The following is a 23553-nucleotide window of genomic DNA, read 5'->3' as shown; positions in this document are numbered from 1 at the left end:
ACACTGGTCTGGTATAGCTGCACGCTAGTTCTCATTTAGGCAAGATGCCCTCTTTCTGCCCTATGCCTGTAACATTCAGCCTTTCTTCCTATACTCCTAACAAAACCTGCTCAAAGATTCTTTATCTATACTCATAAATTTCTACAGGGACCCATCTCAGGGTATTTGCATAATTAAGGAAAAGAAAAAGTGCTCCAGTGAATCAGTTCAGTCTTAAACATTAACAGATGAGATGGGGAAGAACATCCATGATCATCCATGGGAAAGGGACATTTTCAGGGTGTCTGAAATCACATGCACAGTCTGGTCTTTTTGGCATTGGCATTCAGCTGGCTTAGCACTTCACCGTGTCATACTCCACAGCAGGGGAACGATATTATCAAAGACACAATCTATTCTGAAGGGATCATCATGACAATTATCAGTTGCATTGCTCATGTGTTTGCATCTGAGGCAGATGCCTCTGTCTAGCCCACAAGTGGATGCACAAGACCATGTCATGGGGGAATAAGCAAAGATAACTCCTGACCCAGAGTACACACAATAAAAAAAAGCTCCTGCTGGTGGGGTGAACGCTTTGCAGATCCCATGCTCGGTATTTTCCTCAAAACAGCCCTAAACCAAAGGGTTTAATTAATTAACCTAAGAGCCCACAGCTAGTTTTAAGAGGCATTTAAACACGAGTCTATATGACTCAAATGCCAATGGGAACCAAGGCTTCTTGATGTCTTTTTCCAAAGTCCCCGACTTTTGAGACATACCAACATACAATCATCCTGGTGAATGAAAATAGCATAATTAGTGCAACCCTGACGTATTTAGTAAGTTGCATAATATTGTGAAGCTGTATTTGGGCCTGAAAAAATAATGAAAAATTTCCTGTGCTAGCACTAAATACTGCATTTGTGCCATTTCACTTCGGTAGTGCTTTCAAAGTCCCCTTGAAATTTGGGGCACTCGCTTGAAACTGATTTGATTATAGGATATACGGTTAATTGGTTTTTGCATTTGAATTAATTGCATAAATGTTCAAAGAATTTTTAGAAAGAAATGTGCTCAGTTAAAATTGATGCCATGGGAGACATCACAATTTTTAATATGAACGGTATTATTGTATTTCTAAGGAGATTTTCCTTCCTTCGGAACATTTGGATATGCAAGCCTGTGACAAATTCTGCTTCTTACTGTGGCTCTCAGCCAGGTGAAGCTGCATCACATGTTCTGAGGCAAATGTCTCTTGTAGATTCATTGATTGCAATCATCAGTAGTTTGCTGAAAACTGGAATGAAATAGCTATGAAATAACACATGCTTGTTTTATCTTTCCTCTAGCAGACAACGTCGTAGCTACAACTCTCTTTGAAGTAACTATGGCATCATGCCCTAATCACAGTTTATGCAAACACCATACAGTTGTAGAGCGCTCCTCAAGAAATTTTCATACAAATTAATTCACTCCATTCTCAAGAACAACACGTGTGACTTCAACATGAAAGGAATTATAATAGCCATGCTGCAGATGAAGAAACTGAGGTTGGTAAAAGCTGAATAACTTGCTCGTGACCGTAAAACGAAACAAGTGTGCTAATTGTGTAATAGGTTGTGGATGCTGTCATATAACAATTGCAGTTGTAACTACTCACAGGTCCTCAAGAAAACATTTGTACAAATTTATAAAATCTGTGGTTAAAACGGTGAAGACCGTGCGTGCTAAGGCATGCTTACGTCGAAATCCCGTTACTCGGAAGCAGACCTAGCCACTGCCCAGCATCTGCATTTCAACTTACTATTTTATTTTTTACTGCTTATTGCTAATTTCGCAAGGATCCAGGTAAGTCAATACATACTTTCGATCATTCATTCAGTCATCCAAAAAAAAAAAAAAAAACCCAGCTACGGAGTGACTCTATGGCAAGTGCTGTACTGGATATGGGAGAGACAGGGGTAAGCCATGCTAACCCAATCAATCCCTGAATTCAAGGAGCCTGCAACTATGGAACAGCCATTAGGCAAGAAATCAGTAACGAGGCATGATGAGACTTACAGAAGATGATTTTCCGGGCACTCTGAGATCTAACCTAGGTACTGGACAGGAAATCTCTCCCTAGGAGAGCTGAGAGGTGAAGAATAAATAGGAGTTGGAAAGTTTACAGGAAGGAGGGGAAAATATTATCTGTTTTATTTTTGGTTCTACGTTACTGGTTTTTGTGAAAGAAAACATATCCTGTAATAACAGTGTTTATAAATTTGGGAATTTGTGATGGTCTCAGGATGTGCTATGACGAATGTCCAGGGTAGATTCTATCCTGAACTTTCCTCCCCCTACTTAACTAGGTTGGTTAGAACGTGATGCACTTATGAAGTCGGCGATTAGATTGCCGTCTTAAATGACGATGTTTTTGCCCTGTCCTAAGCATGCAATATGTGGTCATAACTGTCATAAGAAAGATTGCCCAAGAAAGACTGTGGATGAAAGAGTAAAATTTCATTGCCAATGCTAGAAAAAAAAAAATTTGGACTACAGATGCTACTGATATCCTATATTTTTCTGTTTACCTTAAAGACACCAGCTTATTATACAGTTTATATACATATTATAAAAACACAGTCAGAGTCTTTCATTTCTCTCTGTAGTGTCTGGAACAAAGAATTCATGTTAATTTGTATTGCTTCTTACAAACATAATTTTTTCAAAGTGTCACTAAGAATTTTTGTAAGATTTGTACTATATGCGTCTGAATTTTCAGTAGTTATAGTCCAATATTTTACACAACATCTGTTGGAAATATCATTATGTAGCATAGTGAAATTCTAATTGATAGCATATTTTTAAAAGTCAAATCTAAATTTAAAATTTATTTTTTACATAATGGACAACACCAGCTCAACACCAAGGATTATATTCAGGGAAAGTGGAGTACGGTTAGCACAAAAAAACAAACAAAATGTACAAAATATCAGTTTTATACCCCAAATTCTTGACATTATTTGAGAAATTTTACTTATGAAATCCTGGGATTACACTTCAGAACATTAATAAATTTGTAAAGATTACAGAATGTCAAGATTGGACTTAACATTTTTCAGGTGAATGCTTTCATTTTATAAATGAAAAACTCAGGTAACAATGCTAGATAGCAGTACTGTTGGGACAATGCAAGTTTCTTGACTCAAAGTCTAGTTCTTCTTGGGAATCACCATGCTACCAGCTTTATATTTCATAGAAAAGTAAGAACGTTTCCAAGCAGACTTTCAGATGACTCTTCTACCATTTGGAATGCATGTCTGTGTTTGCATAATTTGTGTACAAAGGTGAAAAAGATAATTCACAACTAAAGACAATTGAAATCACGTTGACCAGTACTTCTGATCTTTGTCAGTACTAGGATGGTTACTAAATAGTTTGGGAGTCATTGCAAAGATATCTTATGATCACTCACTGAAGAACAGGAAATGGACAAAACTAAAGGGAAGTAGAGATACCAACGTTCTTAATTACTCTGTATCTATCTGTCCATCTATCTGCCTGCCTGTCTGCTATAATAAGCAATATGCAAGGAAATTGAAATTATTGTATTACCATGTAGAGAGAAACAGCTACTATAATTTTCTAAACTGAGTAGTTAAATCATTTCTGTTGATGGCGGTCTTTAGTGCCAGAGAATCTCTATTTTGAGGGGAGTTGGCGGGGGGCACATACCACATTTTAGTAGGCTATTTGGTGTATCTTAACTGCTGAATGGAGTAAATAGACACAGCTCTAAACCAGACCTCTTCAATCCAGGAAGAGGAAGACCCTGGATCCGTCCAAAGTATTGACATGTAAACCGTAACCTCTGTTAGACAAAGGTCATCCTGAAAATTGACTTGCAAAAGTGAACAACAAAGAACTCGAGATAAAGCAGCAGAATAACTTGCATGTGGATGGGAAGCATCAGTGGAAACTTCAACTGGCAACACTGTTCTTAAAAGACCTTTCAGATAGGAAGGTAGAGCACTGGTTTTGTAACAAGCGTGCAGCAGGAGACTAGTCATCAGGCCGAGGTAGGGCAGCGTGCATCTCTGGGACACTTTGCTGCACATCTAGGAGGCCTGAGGATAGGAAGGCATAGAGCAAGGCCTCAGATGATGAGTTATGAGACAAAAGTCCAGTTACTAGAACTACAGTACAAGAATAATAATTAAGGGGAAGGTGAGCTGAGGTTTAAGAAAACAGGAGGGTTCCTGACAATAGAACCGCCTGAACTAAGCCCCACAGCAAAGAAGCAGCTCAGGTAGGAGGGATTTAGCTTGCTCAACCTTTACAGCTTGGAGTCTCAATCACAGTACCCAAATACGGTTGCCTGCTCCTATATCTGTCTCCATGCCGTATGCAAGTAAGTCACGTGGATATGAGTTCAAGTGTGCATTTGCACCTAGGATTATCTTTCACATAATCTCAATTTATTTAGCTTTTTCTCTAGATTTTTATAAGTCCCCTTTCTGTTTTCTATTTTACCATTGTCACCATCTAAGAACACAAATATGAAAATGGGTTCCATTTTCTATCCTATAATTCATTTTGTGAATGGCTTTTCTTTATGCCCACTAGTTATTTAGCAAATTCAATTTGGTAACTGTACTGATATAAAAGATGATTGAATTCAGGATGACTACACATAAAATTACTCTCTGCTGTGTAATGTTGACTGACCACAGTCCAACAAAAGCCTCAATGACATATGCTTTTAAGTAGATATCTTAATTGCAGTACTTTTTTTCTTAAGATGAAAACCAGAAACAAAACACACAGGAAATAGAAAAACATGTTTTTGAGTTTCTGAGTCATACCTTAATATCACTGTTATATTTGTGAATTTGTATGCAAGGTCAGGGCTACTAAATTGTAGACGTAATTCCTACAGCAAGTTGGTCAAACAAAGTAATAACACATTTCTACAAAGAATGCAAAGCAATTTTTTTTTCACTGAACTTAACTAAGCCCTTTTTGAGAGATGTGGGAAATGAATGTAAGCATTCCCATTACATAAATAAAAAGATGAAACAAAGTGTTTATATAGTAAGATTTCCAAATCTAGATAAATACATGGGCCTAAACCAATTTAAAATGTGACACTCATACTGCATTTTAAACCTTTTATAACCTATCTGTTTTATAAACCACTGGATCACACTGCCAATTGGAGGGGAAATGTCACATTTCTTTTCATGCTATACCTCAAACTCAATGGGAAGGACAAAAAGAAAGTATCCATTTAGAGTGAAGGAAATCTATGAAACCAAGTAAAAAGGTATCATTTTTTCCTGTTGAATTAGCAAGATAGTTTTAAGTCATAATAATGTGAGCACATGAGAAATATATTCAAATATAATCTTGGTTAAAATGTAATTAACATTTTTTTCTAAAGAGCAAGATTCTTAACAAGCCCAAGATGTTCAATCCAGAAATTTTACTTCAAGTTGTAACCTTAGAAAATAATTAGACATATGGACATGGATCTATACACAGATATTCATTGATGGGTTATTTAATATCTAACACGAGAGGTTTGGTTAAAAAATTTCCGAAACATTCATGTGATGGAATATTGTTAAGGCATTGAACATTTTTAATACTATGTAATAAAATTATTATAATAATAACAAAAACAGGATACAAAACAGCATATACATGAGTTGTGGTTCTTTGGTTGCAAGCAAGAGAAACAAACGTCAGCTGATTTAAGCCAAATGATATGGTGCAGAAGGAGGAGAAGGAGGACATGGAGAAGTAGAAGGAAGAAGAGGAGGAAGATGAAGGGGAAGGAGAAGGGGACCTAAGGAATCAGACTCAAATGAGGCAGTATGAGGATCCAGGCAGTGGAAGCTAGTGTCAGCCTCATCTGCTAACCATTATAGGACTCAAAAAAAAAAAAAAAATTTTTTTTTTCCCATCCTTAAAACTCTGTATTCAAAAATCTGAAGAGAACTGGATTGGCGTAATTTGAGTCAAGTAACTCCTACTTGCCTAGAAAAACTTTACTGTAGTTCTGTCAAGCCGGTATATTATAAACAAAATGACTAAAAATAATAATAAATTAGTAAGAGAAGTAATGTGATAATAGTTGTTTTCTTCCTTTTTTTCTGTTTCTTAATTTTCTAAACTGAGAATTATTTTGATTTCAGAAAAGTAACCATCAACTTATTTAAAAAGCATGGTTCATGGAACAGAGCAAGATAGGCCTGTTTTCCTTAAAACTCACCAACTTGCGTGTATTCCTACCTGTGTAGACCAGTACTATATTCTCCAATGATGGAATTTATTCTTTTGTCTGAAATCAGAACTACATAAAATGCCTCACTTATAAATGCTTTGCCCTTTCTCTTGTGTGTTCCCAGACTGTTCTTTTTTTCTTTTGCTTTTAACATACAAATGAAATATGATGTTTTATTTTATAGCCAGCATGTTAACCTTACATTGAACAGTTTTACTATTAATCTGAGATACGTTAAAGTACAGCTTTTCTTTTTTTCACCTTTAAAATGTATCTTTTGTTAAATACGAATTGATTACTAGAATGTTTTATGGAAAATAAATGTATCTGTATTTTTTTAAGATTTTATTTATTTATTCATTTGTCAGAGAGAGAGAGAGAGAGAGCACAAGCAGGAGGAGCAGCAGGCAGAGAGAGAAGCAGGCTCCCCGCTGAGCAAGGAGCCCAATGTGGGACTCGATCCCAGGACCCTGGGATTATGACCTGAGCCAAAGGCAGATGCTTAACCCACTCAGCCACCCAGGTGTCCCTAAATTTATCTTTAATTAACTGTAGGCAATCTTTTAAATAATGCTATAATTTTTTCAGTTTTAAATTTTGGGTTGATTTTTGAGTTTGATTTTTGAGTTGATCTTGATACATTTTGACTGTGATGAGTTTGCTTTTTTCCATTAAATAAGGAACAGAACAGTCAGCTTGAAAACAAATTCCAAAGGAACTGGACAGGATTTGAAAACTGTTTTTGAAATTTACTGGAAAGGGATCTCTTCATCCATGATCATAGCCTTAGGTGACTGTGAAAAAAATGACTAGACCATGAGGAATCTAGCCATGGAAGTAATAAAAGGGTTGTTTTTCTACCTTTTTGAAGGATTGGAAGTAGGGAAAATATTTACCAGGAACAAAAAATTGAAAGTGATGTACATGTAACATTTTTATTATCTATTTTTTATCTTTTAGACTTACAGATTTGCCCGAAGGCAGGAAAGTGATCATTAATAATAATAAGAGTTATCAGTTAAGATAATTTTAAAATTCTTTTTAATCATTTTGCATTTTTAATCATTTTAATTCTGTAGTTACAATTTTTAAACATTAAAATTCTTCATGGTATTAGGCAAGTACTATGATGGTTTAGGAGAAGAATCACAGACCAGAAGTCCTTGTTCTTTTATTTTCTGGCTTGATGACCTTAGATTATTTACTTAATCTTTCTAAGTATAGTTTCCTTTAATGAAGGAATAAATTTAATATCAGCTGTGCCATTCACAACTCTTAGGGCAATTATGTGAATGAGATAAAACGTAAAAATGAAGATGCACGAAAAGCTATAAATTTTCATAGGCAGTACTATTATTGCCATCACTATTATTATAATAAGGGTAAAATGAGAAACTGAAGTTTCTGAATTATCTACAGTTCCTGAACTATTGATATTTTCATTGTAGACTCTAGCATTTCAAAACCAAAGTAATTCAGCATCAATAATAGTGTTCTTGAGATCAATAAAGGAAGACGTAAATCTTTCAAGTTTTGATTTGAAAACATTATTTTAAAAAATTGATTAAAAAGCTTTCTTTCAAAAATGTATGACATTTACAGCAGCTTCCCATGAATTCTTCATGATTCTAGTGCTCCTGAAAGGAGACAGATTGACAGCGCCAGCCACTGTTTATCTCTAGGAAAAGGCATGAGCAATTAAACCTTCTAAAGGCCTTGGCGAAGTGCCACCTCACAACACGAAGGGATGGTGGTCTGGTCTCCACGGACTGTTTAATTCCCTAGGGAACTCCTGGAAAGGGGCTCATTTGCCCACGTGGTTTTCATGTCACAATCCATTAAGGGTAGAAATGGAGTCTGCTGGCTTGCTTTATGGGTGTGGGACAAGGCCAGAGAGCAATAGTGAGAGCACAGCAAGCCTGACAAGCCTGAGAAGGGAGAGCCTCTATTAGTCAGGCTGTGTGAGGCTGAGGAGTAAACCACAGAATCCATACAGGGGCCTGCCTTACAGACCAGGGCACGGCAGACTTCTCTTGTAAAGGGCAGATAGTAAGTATTCTAGGTTTTATAGGCAACATACAGCCTGTGTCTTATAGTGTGTGTGTGTGTGTGTGCGCGCGCGCGCACGCACACGCATTTACAACCCTTGAAAAATATAAAAATCATTTTTAACTAGAAGGCCTTACACAAAGGCCTTTAAACGTGTGTCGGATTAGGCCCACTGGCCTATTTTGTGGACCCCTGTGGTAGGCAAACAAGATTTACTCACGTAAGGTATGATTTAGTGACTGCCAAAATATGCTGCATCTCCTTCCAACCTTCTCAAGCCTCCTCAAGCTTCTGCTCACAGATCCATATAATTAATTACTAGAGCTTTATACCTCAGGCTTAAATTTCCTCTTTTAAAATGAAAATTGTAAATCAGTGAAAATTTAAAAACCCTTTCCTTTACCCATAATTTACATATATCCATTCCATTCTTTTAAATTAAACCTACCTACACCTCATGCTATCTCATACAGTGCCCCCATTGGGTCACAAAAGCAAAGCCAGTCACATACACTTGTGGATATTCCAGGCAGACACCAAGAACTCTTTTGCTTTGTGCTCCCCCGGAGCCTGAAGCATGCCCCCTTTCTACAGGCCCTGAAATCCTGAAACTTTTCTTTCCATATCTGGAACTCCTTTGGTGCAGTGATTCTTTGTCTCCTACATTTTGACTTCTGGTCCTTGGCTCCTGGGCTGTGTCATTGGGACCTGTTTTGTCTTCTCTGGATTTGCCATCTAAGGGAGATTCAAACAATAGATTCCACCTTACAGAATGAGGATTAAACGAGGTAATCCAGGTTAGGGACCTAGCTTATAGCTGCTCAAAAATCAGTGTTTATCATAGGTAGAGGTAGAGGGAAAGAACTTCACAGTTCCCAAGTCTGAAGAGGTGGTGCTGGAGAGGTCTGGAGCTCGGCCGCATTCGCTTTTCCTTCGTTGGGAGCAAGGGCCGAAGAACGTAGTAAAATAGTTATTTTCACAATTTTCTCAGAGAGTCATCCCAGCCTCTAGCTCTGTTATCCAAATTAGCACCAACAAGTTCTACACCAAGAGTAGAAAATGCTTTGCCTCGTTGTCTGAGGAATAGAAATACGTCCTTCTAAAGGCCTTCGGGAGCAGCAGTTACCATGTACTGTAGTTAAAAGGGTCTTTGTTATGTCTTCGAGACCCTGATTTCAGTTGTTTCGGATGTATATCCAGAAGTGGGATTGCTGGATTATATGGTAGTTCTATTTTAAATTGTTTGAAGAGCCTCTATACTGTTTTCCATAGTCGCTGCACCAGTTTACATTCCCACCAATGATGTACAAGGGTTCCAATTTCTACACATCCTGGCCAACACTTGTTACCTTTTATTTTTTGATAAGAGCCATCCTAACAGGTGGGAGGAGATATCTCATTGTGGGTTTGATTTGCACTTCCCTGATAACCAGTGATGTCGAGCACCTTTTCATATTCCTGTTGGTCATTTGTATGTCTTTCCTGGAAGAATGTCTGGTCAAACCTTTTGCTCATTTAAAAAATCAGGTTATTTGTTATTGCTATTGAGTCACAGGAGTTTCTTATATATTTTGGATAATAACCCCTTATCAAATACATGACTTGGCAATATTTTCCTCCTGTACTGCCATGTTCATTGCACCATTATGCACAATAGCTAATATTAAGGAAACAACCTAAGTGTCCATCAGTGGGTGAATGGATAAAGAAAATGTGGTATCTACGTATAATAGAATATTACTCAGTCTTTAAAAAGAAGGAAATCCTGCCATATGCAACACGATGAACCTGGAGGGCATTATGCTAAATGAAGTAAACTAATCAGAGAAAGACAAATACAGCATGATTCCACTTATATGAAGTAGCTAAAATCGTCAAATTCATGGAAGCAGAGGGTACAATCATGGTTGTCAGGGGCTGGGAGAAGAAGGAAATGGGGAGGTATTTTTCAATGACTAATAGTTCAGTTATGCAAGATGAATGAGTACTAGAGACCTGCTCTACAACAGTGTCTATAGTTAACAATACCATATAGTTCAGCTCAAACATTTGTGAAGAGGATAGATCTCAGATGAAGTGTTCTTAATCACAAAACAAAGAAAATCAAAAGAAAATCCAAAGGGGCATGAGGAAACTAAGAAATGATGAATAGCTTGATTAACTTCCTTCTGGTGATGGTTTCATGCGTATAGGCATATATCCAAACTCATCAAATTATATGCATTGTATATGTGCATGTTTTTCTGCACTAATTATACTCAATAAATTGTTAAAAAAAGATCTTTGTTGTTTCCTGGACTTCCATAGCTTCTTTCTTCCCTATCCTCACCCACATGCTTTAGAATGGCACAAAACCTACCTCACAATGTAGTCCTTACCACTGTTCAACGCCCCCCCCCCCACACGCACAGACCCTATGGTCTCCTAAGAGTAATATATTAGTTCTTATTGCCAAGTGACCCATGATCCTTCATGCCACTATTCTCTTGCATGTTATCTTCATATGAAATGTTCTTCCTCCCTTTTCACCCCACAACTCTATGAAGCCTTAACTAGTTTTCCTTCCTCTGTATTCAAATAACACTGTGCAATTCTATGTTAGTATTTTACCCACTGTTTTGGAATTATCAGCTTGCATATTTGTCTCTCCCTCTGGACTGGGAGCATATCCTGGACAGGTATATTGTCCTATGCATCTTAGACCACTAGGATCCAATACAGTATGTGGCATATACTAAATAGATTAATGAGTTCTTTATTAAATTTTTAAAAATTTCTGACAAATCTTTTTTAGAGTTTTGTTAAACTCCTGTTTAACTCTAGATGCAAATTCCAACTGTGTTTCTAAGATATTATGTCTCTAACCATGTTTATAACATGCTTTCTGATCAGAGTTCAAGAGTCTCTTTATTGAGTATTCTAATAGTAGCATCATGACTTCAAAGAGCTGGATTTACATAAGTCTGATGTGCTGATAATATCTATCCATTTAGAAAATATTTAATGTCCATTAAATATATTGCAAATGCTAGCACTAGAGATAAAATGAGATATTCCTTGCCCTCAAGGAGCGTTCAGGAGAGGGAAAGAGGCATACAAGTCAACTGTCCAATGTGATAAAAAGCCATTCGACATGGAAGTACAGGTGCTATGGGGGCAAACTGAAAAGGTATATAACCCAGATTAAATAAATAAAACATAGGAAGACACTGTGCTTTATTTTGGCACATGAATAAAGTTAGCTGTTTTTCCATGTTTCCAGGAAATCACGGAAAAATCCCTCAGGAGAAGCCACCAAACAGAAAATCCTCTAGCAGGTTTTCTCTCATTCCCACTAGACTGATGACCAACGAACACTCCTTTAAAACCATTGGACAGAATTCTGTTGCTCATTCCTCAGAGGCCTTTCTGAAAAATGTGTTAACATGAATAGGCTATACTGTTACAATTCAGAAAAAAATTGTGGGACAAGCTGTACACAAATGATCAGTTATCAGTACCCAACAGTCTAGGTTTTATAATCATTGTTAACTCTCTTCCTATTTCTCTTCTAATTTCTCTGTTACACATCTAAGTGCTCTTTCTCTCAGCTAATGTGGTCTCTAGCAAAGAAAGATCCACTGTGCATTTCTTGGTTAGAGACACTTTTCTAAAAGGTAGTAAATCCAGGGAACATTGGTACCTTTGTGGATTCTGTGCATGAAACCATCCTCCACCTGGCAACGTTTTCCCTGAGTCAGTGTCTGCTCTCTGAACAGCTTCTTCCCGATGACTTGGTCTTGAAGTCTCTCTGCCGCCCAGCCATATTCTCTGTGCTTTTAGGACTATATTTCCTTCTATTCTAGCAGTTTATTTTCTTTTGTTTTTTCTCTTCGAGATCCAAGCTTTATTCATCTGCTTTTATAGCACCACCCATCAAGGCCTTCTATTCTCATGAAATCAAAAACCTTGAAGTTAAAAAGGACACCTTCCTCCCAATGCCAGTAAGTCCTTTTTCACCAGGCTCCAACACCTTCTCTGAGCATGAAAAGCACTCGCACCTAAAAAGTAGCCTACTCTCTTGACCTGGAAACCAATACAAAAACACCATATCAAAAACTGCATAGACCCTAGGCAAAGGAGTCCCGCTTCCTAATCTTGGAGCACCCGCCAGAGAGGCAGGAAGTAACTGGGCCTTTGCCTGGGGACTGAGACACAGGTGGAGCTATTTTACTATCTTTGTCTGCATGCTGATCCAAGCGCTGGCAGGCATCATTTTAGAATCCCTCTAGACTACTAAGGTCATGGGGCATGCCCGGATGAGAGCCCCCCACAGCCCTGTGCCTTGTCTGGGCGTCCCAAAAGACAAGACAATAACCCCACCCACCACCATGTCCACAACAGTCACAGCCAGACCTCATAGCCAACCAAGCCAGGGACCAGCTCTCTGCACACCGGCAGCAGTTGCAGCCAGGCCTTAGCCAGCTGGGGCAGCCCCACGCACCAGTGTACCTGCAGTAGTCATAGCCCCACTACAACAGGAGGGCACACACAGCTCACACAGGGACCACTGTGGAGTGCCTGACTCTAGGGGCAAGGGAGGATTTTGTTTCTGGGCCCCACAGGACATCTCCTACATAAGAACATTCCTTCAAGACAGGGAAATATAGCTGAACTACTTAATACAAAGAAACAAACACAAAGAGTTAGGCAAAATGAGGAGACAGAGTAATATATTACAAATGAAAGAACAAGAGAAAACCTCAGAAAATGAGTTTAAAAAAGGGAGATAAGCAATCTATCTGATAGAGAGTTCAAAGCAATGGTCATAAAGATGCTTACCAAACTCAGGAGAAGAATAAATAAACACAGTGAGAACCTCAACAAGGAGACAGGAAATATAAGAAAGTTCCAATAAGAGCTGAAGAATACAGTAACAAAAATGAAAGCTACGACTACTGCAGGTACACTGGTGGGTAGTTTCCCAGACAAGCAGAAGCAAAAGGAATTCATTGCCACTACACTGCCCTTATAAAGGACATTTATTAAAGAAACTTCTTTAAATAGAAAAGAAAAGGCTGTAACTACAAGACAAAAAAATACATGAAAGAAAAGAAATCTCACTGGTAAAAAACATAGGAAAGGTATTAGATCAACCACTTATAAAGCTAGTATGAAGGTTAAAAGATAATAGTAAAATCAACTACGTCTACAATAATCAGCCAAAAGTTACACAAAATAAAAAGATATAAAATATGACATCAAAAACATAAAACTTAGGGGTGGAGGGAAGTAAAAATGTAGTCCTTTTAGAATTCATTCGGACTTAAGTGACTACCAACTTAAAATAGATTGCTATATACATGGGTTGTTATATATGAACCTCATGGTAACCACAAACCAAAACCCTATAACAGATACACAAAAAACAAAGAGAAAGAAATCCAAACATAACACAACAGAAACTCATCAATCACAAAGAAAGAGAGCAAGAAAAGACAGAGAACTGCAAAAACAATCAGAAAACAATTAACAAAATGACAATAAATACACACCTATCAATAATCACTTTAAATGTAAATGGACTAACTCTTCCAATCAAAGACGTAGGGTAGATGAATGGATAAAAAAACTTATCTATATACTACCTACAAGAGCTCAACTTTATATCTAAAGACAGAGACTGAAAGTGAAAGGATGGAAAAGATATTTTTTTTTTTTAAAGATTTTAGTTATTTATTTGACAGAGATAGAGACAGCCAGCGAGAGAGGGAACACAAGCAGGGGGAGTGGAAGAGGAAGAAGCAGGCTCATAGCGGAAGAGCCTGATGTGGGGCTCGATCCCATAACGCTGGGATCACGCCCTGAGCCGAAGGCAGACGCTCAACCGCTGTGCCACCCAGGCGCCCCTGGAAAAGATATTCTATGCCAAAAGAAATAAAAACAAAGCTGGAATAGCACTACTTATATCAAACAAAATAGACTTTAAAACAAAGGCTGTAACAATGGAGAAAGAAGGGCATTACAGAATGATAAGGGGATCAATTCAACCAGAAGCTGTAATACTTGCAAATATTTATGCAACCAACATAGGAACACCCAAGTATATAAGGAAAATATTAACAGGCACAACGGAAGAAATTGACAGTAATACAATGATAGTAGGGAACTTCAGCATCTCACTTACCTCAAAGGATATATCAACCAGACAGAAAATTAATAAAGAAGGATTGGTCTTTTTTTAAAAGATTTTATTTATTTATTTGACAGAGGGAGAGAGAACACAAGCAGGTGGAGCAGCAGAGGGAGAGGGAGAAGCAGACTCCCCACTGAGCAGAGAGCCTGACATTGGGGCTTGACCCTGGGATCATGACCTGAGCTGAAGGCAGATGCTTAGCCAACTGAGCCACCCAAGTGTCCCAAAACATGGGTCTTAAAATGACACATTAGACCAGATGGACTGAATAGATATATAGAGAGAACATTCCACCCAAAGTCAACAGAATACACATTCTTCTCAAGTATACATGGAACATTCTCCAGATAAATCACGTTAGGCTCCAACAATTCTCAATAAATTAAGAAGATTAAATTATATCAAGCATCTCTTCTTACCACAATGGTATGAAACTAGAAACCAATTATAAGAAGAGAATTGGAAAAAATACAAACACATGGAGACTAAAGGACATGCTATTAAACAACCAATGGGTCAATGAAATAAAAAAGGAAATAAAAAAATACCTTGAGACAAATTAAAATGAAAACACATCATTCTAAAATCTATGGGATGCAGCAAAATCAGTTCTCAGAGGAAAGTTTATAACAATACAAACCAAGCTCAAAAAACAAAAATAAAAATCTCAAAAAACAATGTATCCTTATACTTATAAGAACTAGGAAAAGAAGAAAATACAAAGCCCAAAGCTAGGAGAAGAAAGACAATAATAACGATCAGAGGAAATAAATAGGAGATGAAAAAATAGAAAATATCAATGAAACTAAGAACTGGTTCTTGAAAAGATAAACAAAAGTGATAGCCTTAGCCAGACTTATCAAGAAAAATAAAAAGAGAGAGGAGTCAAATAAAATCAGAAATGAAAGAAAAGTTACAACAGATACCACAGAAATACAAAGGATTGTAAGATACTACTATAAGCAATTTTATGCCAACAAATTGGAAAACCTAGAAGAAATACAGAAATTATTAGAAACATATAACCTTCCAAGACCGAATTAGAAAGAAATGGAAAATCTGAACAGACAAATTAATAGTAATTAAATTGAATCAGTAACCAAAAATTTCCAACAAACAAAAGTCTAGGTCCAGAGGCTTCACAGGTGAATTCTACCAAACATTTAAAGAAGAGTTATTATCTAGCCTTCTCAAACTATTCCAAGAAATTGAAGAGGAGGGAATACTTCCACACTCATTCTGTGAGACCAGCATTACTCAGATATCAAAGATATACAAGGACACTACAAACAAAGAAAATTAAAGACCAATATTCCGGATGAACATAGATTCAAAAATCCTAAAAAAATATTAGCAAACTGAATTTAACAATACATTAAAAGGATCATACACCAAGATCAAGAGATGTTTATTCCAGGGATACAAGGGAAGTTCAATATCCACAAATCAATCAATGTGAGACACCATATTAACAAAATAAACGATAAAAATGATCATATGAATAGATGCAGGAAAAGCATTTGACAAAATCCAACATCCATTTATGGTAAAAACTCTCAACCAAGTGAGTATGGAGGGAACGTACTGCAGCATAATAAAGGCTGTATATGGCAAAGCCACAACTAACATCATACTCAACAATGAAAAGCTGAAAGCTTTTCCTCTAAGATTAGGAAAAAGACAAGGATATCCATTCTCCCCACTTTCATCCAGCATAGTATTGGAAGTCCTTGCCACGGCAATCAGACAACAAAAAGAAATAAAAGGCATCCAAATTGGAAAGGAAGAAGTAAAACTGCCACTATTTGCAGATGACATGTTATTATATATAGAAAGCCCTAAAGCCTCTACTAAAAAACCATTAGAACTAATAAATAAATTTGGTAAATTTGTAGGATACAGAATCAATATGTTGAAATTTGTTGCATACACTATACACTATTTCTATATACTAAAAATGAACTATCAGGAAAAGAGATTAAGAAAATCTCATTTACAACTGCATTGAAAAGAATAAAATATCTAGGAATAAATTTAACCAAAAAGGTAATAGACCTGTAGTCTGAAAACTATAAGACACCGATGAAAAAAAGTTGAAGATGATGCCAACAAATGGAAAGATATACATGCTTATGGATTGGAAGAACTGATATGTTAAAATGTCCATACTACTCAAAGCAATCTATGGATTCAACGAAATACTTATCAATATGCTATTTTCACAGAACTAAAACAAATAATCTAATTTGCATGGAAACACCAAAGACTCTAAAAAGCCAAAACAATCTTGAGAAAGATTTGGATGGAGGAATCACACGCTCAGATTTCATACTATACCACAAAGCTACGGCACCGCATTGTATGGCACAAAAACAGATACAGATCAATAGAACAGAATAGAAGCCAAGAAACAAACCCATACTTATATGGTCAATTAATCTATGACAAGGAAAGCAAGAATATACAATGAAGAAGAGACAGTCTCTTCAATGAATGCTGCTGGGAAAACTAGACAGATATGTGCAAAAGAATAAAATTGGACCACTTTCTTACACCATGTACAAAAATAAACTCAGGATAGATTAAATACCTAAATATAAGACCTGAAACCATACAACTCAGAGAAGAAAACATAGTAAGCTCTTTGACATGAGTCTTAGTGATATTTTTTTTGGATCTATCTCCTTAGGCAAGAACAGCAAGAGCAAAAATAAATAAATGAGACTACATCAAACTAAAAGGCTTTTGCAGGACAATGAAAATCATCAACAAAACAGCAAGGCAACCTACTGAATGGGAGAAGGTATTCGCAAATGATATACCCAATAAGAGGTTAATATCCAAAATACATAAAGAACTCACTCGAATCAAAAATAATCTGATTAAAAATGGACAGAAGGACCTAAATAGTCATTTTTTTTCCCAATGAAGACATACAGATGGTCAACAGGCACGTTTAAAAAAATGTTCAACATCACTAATCATCAGGGAAATGCAAATCAAAATCCCAATGAGGTATCACCTGGACACCTGTCAGAATAGCCATTATCAAAACGACAAGAAATAACAATTACTGGAGGGGACGTAAAGAAAAAGAAACCCTTCTACACTGTTGGTGAAAATGTAAATTATTGTAGCCACTCTGGAAAACAGTATAAAGGTCCCACAAAAAAAGTTAAAAATAGAACTACCATGTGATCCAGCAATTCCACTTCCAGATATTCATCTGAAGAAAATGAAAACATGAACTTTTCTAAGATATATTTATTTGAAAGAGAGCGGGGAGTGAGAGAGCACAAACAGGGGGAGTGTCAGAGGGAGAGGCAGAAGCAGGCTCCCCGCTGAGCAGAGAACCAGATGTGGAACTTGATCCCAGGGCCCCGATCATGACCTGAGCTAAAGGCAGATGCTTAACCGACTGAGCCACCTAGGTGTCAGGAAACATGAATTTTAAAAAGACATATACACCCCTATGTTCACGGTGACATTATTAACAATAGCCAAGATATGGAAGAAAGCTGTGTCCATAAATAGATGAATGGATAAAGAAGATATTTTACACACACACACACACACACACACACACGGAAATACTATTCAGCCATAAAAAAGAGTGAGATCTTGCCATTTGCAGCAACATGGATAGGCCTAGAGGGTATTATGCTAAGTGCAATAATTCAGAAAGAGAAGGACACAGTATGGTTTCAATTATATGTAGAATCTGAAAAACAAAGCAAACAAAACAGAAACAGACTCGTGGATACAGATTACAAACTGATGGTTGCCAGAAGGGAGGGGAGATGGGGATGGGCAACACAGGTGAAGGGGGTTAAGAGGTACAATCTTTCAGGAATAAAATAAGATATAGAGATACAATGCACAGCATAGGGAATGTAGCCAATAACACTATAATAACTTTGTACGGTGACAGATTGTAACTAGACTTATTGTGGTGACCATTTCATGATGTATGTAAATATCAAATCATTATGTTTATAGCTGAACTAATGTAGTACCACATGTCAATAATTCTTCAATTAAAGAAAAGTCATGTTGGAAACGTTAAAGTTGGCATACTTACTATATGCCTGGTTAGGCATTATGAGCAATAGAAGATGAAGTGACTGCCCTCAGGTAGCTTACAGTCTTACTGTGAAGTCAAGAAGTACTCAACAACAAATTGATCCTATTCTATTAAACATATAATACATATTTTCTAATAATTCATAAAAGTATAAGATCAACATAATACCTAAATATACCGGGTTGGTATAAATAATACATGGAAATCAGATAGCATATGAAAATATCTAGTACAGTGCCTGGCATAGTAAGTATAATAAAAATGAAGCAAATGCGATGAAACGTTCATTTGCATTTACACTGTCATGGCCCCTTGTAAGCAGGGCAGACGGCCCCAACACGTCTGCAATACCTGGCCCTAGGAGACTAACGCTAGCTTTCCCATGTGTTCCACCGCAGAGGGGTCATTACAGGCATCAGCCAAGACCTCTATGGTTCCTGCAACATGGTCTTTAAGCTGGAGGAGAGTGGGCTTGTTGAGGAGTGACTGTGAAGAGGATTTCTTGTGATTTTAATCATCTCTGGGAGGCACAAGGGTCAAGGAAGAGCAATCCCGGACCACCGTGAGGAATGAAACTTTCAACAGACTTTTCCCCCCAACCCGTATGAGTTGTATGAGAAATCGAGTAAACTTTGTGTTGCAGGGTGTTTGTAAAAGAGGAGCTCTTTCTTGCAAGAGACGTTAATTTGTGATCAATAAAGGTAAAGGGGCCTCTTCGAGAATGTCTAAGTGGAACTCAGTAGGTAAATCTATGCACCACTCTCTCTTTCCTGTTGCAAAATGGTGAACCTAAAACATCCAATACACTTACTACACCGTCCGCAAAGAATACTTTTATTTTTATTTCTTACCCTTTTTTTATTCTTCTTTCAAAATCCCCATGCGAATGTCTTCAGTGTCTGAGAAATGTTTTCTGAACCTCTAAGGCAATAGGTACCTTCATTTGTGTTCATACACTACCCTGCTTGTATCCGACTTTGTATTTTAGTTATCACTCACCGTGGACACTTCTTTGACATTATAAAGGCCTCTGTGATAGAGGCAGCGTGCGTGATAGAGACATTTATATTTGTGGGCTGGACTCATTATTGCAAATCAGTGTATATTTGGCCAACAAGTGAAATAATCTATATACATGGTATCCAAATTGAGGAGGAATTCCCCCAAATCTCAGAGATTCACTCTGCATTACAGAAATGGTAAACAGCAAAGATAACTACAGCTTGTTTCCAAAAGTTTGCATTGGCCAGGGATTATCTTACCCCAACCACCAACTATGACCTTAAGATAAAACAGCACATTTCATGATAAAATAACTCTCTGTAGGCATGCTTACTCTATAGTGGAATCTCCACTGGTATGATGGTTTAAAATTGTGTTCTCATAAAATAAAGTAGGACAAGAAATAAAGAACTGCACTATTTCGACAATCTAAGTTAATGACCCAGATTCCTTTTATTACTTGACACGCAGACCTTCATCACTCAGTGAGTGCTATGGAAAGAGAAACCTTTGCAGATCTGATACCAAAACAGGTCAGCTGGTTGATGATGTTTCAGCTTCAACTTTTCCCAGTATCCTTAACCAGTTCAGAGAGAATCTGTTAATACTAGCTATTTAGGACCCAGTGTCTCCAAATCTCTTTAAAATACTAAGTAATGGATCATCTCCTAACTTCTTGTGAGATGGGGAAGAAATATCGTTTTGCCTTTACAGATGGAATATTTGAAATGTAAAATAGCATATCCAAGGCCAGACAGGAACTCAGTACCACGATTAAATAAAAACTCTGAGTTCCCAACATCTAAGCCTTGGCAAAGGAATTTGTCACATTGCCTTTTTATAGAGAGAGCATGGAAACCCAGGGGGGATGCATAAGAAAGAACTATGAATTTTAAAGCAGTATGGAAATCTATTTAATTTAGGCTGAAGTTAATAGGTAATCAGCTCAATTTCTCCCCCTCCTGCCCATACGTAGCTGGCTGTCAGGCCAGCAATTTAGGTGACTCGAAAGGACCAGTACAGGCTGAATAGTGACAGAAGTGGACTAGAGAAAAATTAAGGGACAGAGAGGACTTCTATGCTGTCGTCTGTGCTTTCACGAAACTTAGAAAAAGAAGTATTAGCACTAGCAAGACATTTACCTACTTTGGGTTATTCTGTACACTGAGAATAGAGTTTTATGACCCATGGCAGGATTTTATAACCGATTTAAAAAAGTTGTTCATCCAGGGAGGTCTTTTTCTTCGGGGCTCCTTGACTCACATTCCTGGTAGTGTGTGCTTATATCACTCTGACTCTATTTAATGACTAATCAATGAAAAAGTAGGTGCGTCCCACAAATCAGCACGAGACAAGAGTTTGCATCATGCTTGCTTCACGGAAGGCAAAGTTCATGTTATAAATTCATCATTGAGGGATCTGCGTTCTGATAGCAAGGACAGCCTCTGTCCCCGGAAAGTAATTTGCCTTTGCACAGACATGCTCTGGCTTTAATAGCTGAGAACAGGGTTGTGGGATAAGGAGAGCACTGGCCATAAATGAGATGCTCTCTTCTGGTGTTCCTCATTTGGGCACTATTTGACCTTCAGTGGTTTCCGATTCTGTGAACTGAGGTGGAATGACTGCCAGCCGAGGGGCAGAGTGGAGTCTGAGAGTGAGTCACTGTGGCTCTCATTCAGGTGACCTGCAGTTTCAGAAGCCAGGAAGCCCACTGTCCCCAGACGCTCTCCCTTCACCTGCCTGCCCCCTTGATACACCACTATAGTCACTAAAGGGAAAAATGGCAGAGATGGAACAGTTGCCTGCAGGTGGCTGGGAGTAGGGTGTCAGGTGACTGTCTGACCCTTGCTGACAGAATGACGAAAATAGGACTGTGCTTCTCATGTCTATAAGTGGTAGCATTTGCATAGCATTTTCAGACACATTCCTGCAAGAAATCCCCCTCACAACCCCGTGAGGGGGGGCAGGGCAGGGCTTATCATCTCCATTTGTTAGATGAAGAAACTGGGACCCATGAGAATTCTGTGACTTCCCCAGAGCAGTCCAGTCAGTAAGTGGTTGAACCAGGCGGGAACTTCAGAACGTCCCATGCCAACTCCATCTTGTTCCTGTGCCCAGGCACCTTTGCACAACTCGCTGTTCATCCTGTCCTTCTCTCCTAATCAAAGCAACCTATGTTTGACCCAGCAAGAGAGACAGAGAGAGAGAGAGATCTAAGTAACTTCCCAGGACCTTCCCAGGGCCAGGTATCAGTCGCCTTACTGGTAACCCTAGCCCTCTGAGAATCAACAGCAAAACTTAGGAAATGGATTTTCACTTCTTTTGCTGATCACTTTGGAAGAAGCAATAACTATGGCCTTTTGATGGGAACCAGAACATCATACTCCATGAAGGATGATGGGTTGCCACAATGCTAAATATTTATGTACTTATTCAAGTACTATGTGTCAGGAGTGAGGAGCTTATAATTCAACAGGGAAAACAGGCATTACATGAGTAAGTGCACAATGACTTAGCAGCAGCCCTGATATGTACTAAATGACAGTGCCCTGGACACTGGCGAATATGTGATGAACTTATCAATAAACAAACCACAAGTTGTAAGAGAAAATCACAGAATAAAATAAAGCCACTTTTGTAGACAATGTATCTGTGGAGTTGACAGAAAAGACAAATATTTTGGAAAGGCTGTAAGCTCTTGGAAACAAACAAACAAAACTGAATAAAAGACCCTGTGGCCTCCATGCCACCTGCCCCTTAAGAAAGTAAAGATTTTTCCAGGCCCTTCTGTCACTCTGGGCAGTTGACTGCCTTACAGCTCAGGTGTGCGTTTGCCTGCTGAAATCTGCCTCTGTTGCAAACAGCTCGCCCTGCTCTATATATAGAGATGACTTCACCCTCTGTTGGAATGCAGCAGCTGTTCAGCAGTGCTGATACGCTACAAAGACTCAGGCCCTATCTAATTGAACACTTCAATGCTGCAGAGATCGGCGCCTTGGAAATATTTAGATAAAATGCCTGTGGCCAGATGGAAGCTGGCCAGGACACCAGGATAAAATCTTCATCTCGCAGAACTTGCCAGGGAGTCTTGGTGGGGGGGCCTCCATGAAGGAAGGTGGCATCGGGAGAGATGCCGCTCTGTCCCCCACGCTGCAAACATGACACAAAGAATAACAGCGAAGAGGAGAAATCAGCATTTTGCCGCTTCCACCTTCTCCCATGGCAGCCCAAACAGAGCCTACCCTCCGTGAAAACAATCGGAATGGTAATGATGCCTACATGTCAGAAAGGCTCTCTGTTTTAAAATTCCCCCACAAAACTGTTTTCTCCTCAAGCTCCCAGACTTCTAGCCCCAGAAATTGGTTGGTAGGTAGAGATAAATCAGGTGTTGCCATCCCACTTTTATTAATTGAGTTGGTTGCTCAAAAAACTTTCACAAACATATTTTTAAAGCTTAACAGTATCAGAAAACATTTCAAAAGGTAATACATTACAATTACTTTTTAAAATGTGAAGGAAAGCCCTTCAAAGTCGACCAAAAATTATTGTTGACCATTTTACTACTCTCAGCCAAAAATAAAGTTGTAAAGTTTCCCAGTAACTTCTTTCTCACGTCTCCTAAATCGCCTGATACGTTGCTTGTCAAAGAAACAAGGAAACACTGCACAATGAAGAACACAAACAGAGGTAGATGTCACTATGAGAGAATGCTGAGAGTCACGCAGAAGAGCACAGCCCAGTGAATGTTAATAAAAACACAATGGACCTAATTATATTAAAAAGTCTATTGCTAGTGACCCCAAAGAAAAGTGAATATTTATTGTATCAGCAATTACCATGCTTTTAGGTAAGACAAAAATAACTAAGACTGGATGTTCAGTTATTAGGAACGTGTTTTGTGTCCACATATCCTCGTGTGTTATCTTTCAGTTCTCACCAAAACACTGTGTGTATTATCAGCTCCATTTTAAAGTCAAGGAAAAAAATTCA

The 23553-nt window shown here is 38.0% G+C and overlaps 1 pseudogene; it reads left to right on the top strand.

Annotated features, from left to right (window-relative positions):
• Nucleotides 1-22693: 22693 nt before the first annotated feature.
• LOC103676197 overlaps nt 22694-23553 on the top strand; it is a 75402-nt pseudogene continuing 74542 nt past the window's right edge.

This window comes from Ursus maritimus, unplaced genomic scaffold, assembly GCF_017311325.1.
Source record: "Ursus maritimus isolate PB19 unplaced genomic scaffold, ASM1731132v1 scaffold_4, whole genome shotgun sequence".
NCBI lineage: Eukaryota > Metazoa > Chordata > Mammalia > Carnivora > Ursidae > Ursus > Ursus maritimus.
This window is presented reverse-complemented; position numbering and strand designations above follow the sequence as displayed.